Here is a 3513-nt window from a genome sequence, read left to right on the forward strand (position 1 = left end):
GGAAACCGCCCAATATTTTAGCCTCATTAATGTCAATATGTGTACACAACGCACGATAGGTATTAGGTTCAAGCTATATACTGATAACTTCCCATTCAAAATGTTTGTATGACTCTTTTCCTAAAAAGAAAAAAGAAAAAAGAAAAAAAATATTTGTATAACAAAAACAGTCTAGATTTTTTTTTTTTTTATTGTTGATAGGAGCAAATTCAGTCTACTTTAACCTTTCAATAGGCCGGCACTAGGCCAAGATCACTTGGGCCTACGGCTAGCCCTAAGGGCCCGTTACAAAAAGCCCTCAAGATATTTTTGGATATATAATAGTGTCCTTTTGTAATGCGTTTTCAAAACCACATTTTTTCCATAGTACAACTTTTAAAACTTCATAATCTTTCTAGTTATAACATTTTAAAATAAATCTAATTTAAAATTTTGAAAAAAAATTGTGCGCTCTTTCCTTAACTTTCAAAAAGTCTCCAAAGGATTCCATCTAATGAGACCGAAAATTATCAGTAAGCTGCATAGTTCTCACGTGTCCAAAATAACACTTGCACAACACCGAAAAAGAAGACCTCAAGAGAGTACCGGTGTGGTACTAACTTAACTTTCAGAAGGTATTTAGCCGGTACCATATCGGTACTCTCTTGAGGTCTTCTTTTTTCGGTATTGTGCAGATGTTGTTTTGGGCACGTGAGGACTGTAAAACTTACTGACGATTTTCAGCCTCATCACCACCAATCAAAATCTAGCCTAATTAAAATCTTAAACTATTTCATAGAAAACAAAAATTCTATGAGTGTGAGAAATTATTATTCATGATTAATTCTCTCTAATAGCTTTAGACTTTAATTTTTGTAAACCAAAATAATGAGTACTTCCTCATTTTGTTGAGTTGTTTTATGATTAACCATTAACAATGGCAAAGCCAAAAAATTAACTTTGTAGATCGTCAATCTTATAGATATGTATGTGTATGTCTATTACAAAATTGTATGCAATTACTCCAACACTAAAAAACACATAATTAGCTAAGAGTCCTATACTTCAGGTGATACCTTGCGGTGTTTTCAACGGAAATACCCAGGGTTCAAATTCTTTCATCCCACATTGTAATTATCAAATTGTTGAGCAAAAAAAAAAAAAAAAGGTGAAAAAAAAATTATACCATTATCATTTATACGTAGAATAATTTGAAATTGTTTTTTACAATTTATGTTTTTATTCTTTTTTGAAATGTAAAAGGAATATTATATAGGCCTGTGCGGTGCAAATATATTCTCAAATCACAGGATCATTTACTTTGTAATTTATAAGTCATATAAATATTATATGACATTTTTCTTAACAATTACATTACATTGGACCAAGATTATGAGTAAATTAATTATAAATTGTAGACACATAATCAACATAAATAACATTATTACAATATTGGTCATAATTTGGGAGATTTTATTACATTTTATACCGAAAAAAAAAACACTACTTATGCTATAAACTACATATATACATACACTTAACATATATTTTTGGAGGATTATAAGTTTAAAACTTTCACAAGAGTTTAAAAAACTATAAAATTTGACGGGTCCAAGTAGTATTTTTGTAAGGGGTATACTTGTAAACATACTATGACATATGGGGAAATAAAGGAATTTTAAAAAGTTTGGGGCCCTTGGTTCCATTCCACCTGTCAACATGTGGTCACATTCTTTTAAAATAATAAACCATGAAAGAAGCTATCAATCACGTTCTCACCCCCAACCCCTAACCTTTACAAAAAATTTAAAAAAAAAAATTATAAAAGAGAGAGAGTTAGCTATCGTGCTAATTTTTGTTGGGCATGATTTTATTTTGAGAGATTTTAATTTATGGTGTCAACTCCTAATAATAGTTCTTTATTATCAAACCAAGATACCAATTGATTTTTGGTGTAGGTGGAGATTGAACACTAAATCTCTTATTCAATTATCAGAGAATTTATTAATTGACCTAATTGGAACCCACTATTAGCCATGATTATAACTCTTCATTCCCATACAAAAAGGAATAACTAATTAAGGAGTTTAGATGAGACTACAAGTTGTGAGATTCATAGGAATTCGTGGACTAAACCATAATTTGACTTGATCAATCCAAACTAAAGTATAAGTTGTTTCATGACATAAGATATTGTACACTTCATTTGAATACCTTTTTTTTTCATATATATATATATATATAGTATCTTTTAGAAAATTCTATAATATATTCTTTATTTTGTAAAAATTTGAGGAGTATTTAGTCAAAATTGAATTTTTATAGAAATGTTTGTTCTTACCAACTAAGTTTTAAGAAGCCTTTAAACAGGCATTTAAAACAAGAATAAAAATTCATATTTCGAATAAATTGATTCGAGATTTAGTCTATTTAGTCTTTATATCGTTGCACTTTCAATCTCAAGACCTATTCTACACCAAGACCTTAACCATTATACATAACCTAGGTTGTGACCATCATGTTTCCTTATTACAAAGATTGTTCGGACATATTTATTTTAAAAAATGTTAGAAAAAAAAATTCACAATATTTTTAGGATACATAATAAGTTGTTATTGGAAAAATGACTTTTATATGAGTCATCTACTAGTATTACCTTTATGATGCACCAATCACAACCTCATTAATAATTATGCAAAATGCCATTTGTTTCATAGGATGAAGATGTATGGTGACTATAAAAATAAAATAAGAAAATAAAAGAGGGATGAAGATGTATGGTGACTATAAAAATAAAATAAGAAAATAAAAGAGAGATGAAGATCTAATTGAAAGTCACAATGTGTTACTGTTACAATGGGCTTTTATAAACTTCAGGAGAACTACACCTCCCAATTCATAGGCCTTGAACTCACACTCTTTTATTGTTGGGTTTATACGTGTGAGTAAAATTTCACATTGAATAATGATGAGAAGAATAAGTAGTTAAAATAACATAATTGAGCATTACATGCACATTGGGCTTAGACCTTTTGGGTTAAAATGTGTCTTTATATGTTATATTAATTATTTAATGTGTATAAAAAAAAATTATTTAATGAAACTTCCCAAGGTGTTTATCTCCCCCAACAAGTGATATCAAACCTTTCACAAATAGAGTAGGGCGGGTCCTATTCGTAATTTGAGCAAGAACGGTATATTGCACCAAGCATAACGGTGAGGTGCGAAATGTATTTTTATATGTTATATTAATTATTCAATGAAGCCTCCTAAGATATTTATTTCCCCAATAAGTGATATAAAGCCTTTGCGCAAATAGAGTAGGGCAAATCCTTTTTGTAATTTGAGCAAGGACGATATATTGCACTAAGCATAACGGTGAGGTGCAAAATTACCATAGAGGATAAACAGTTAAACACTTTTCCCTGTGCAAGTCATTTCGATTTTGCTCACAAATTATGCTCTCAAGTAATCTCCTTCTCATCTTTCATGCTCTCGTGTTATTCGTATTATTTCTTTCTCTTTAAGCTTAAT

The sequence above is a fragment of the Castanea sativa genome, chromosome 1 (assembly GCF_040712315.1).
Source record: "Castanea sativa cultivar Marrone di Chiusa Pesio chromosome 1, ASM4071231v1".
NCBI lineage: Eukaryota > Viridiplantae > Streptophyta > Magnoliopsida > Fagales > Fagaceae > Castanea > Castanea sativa.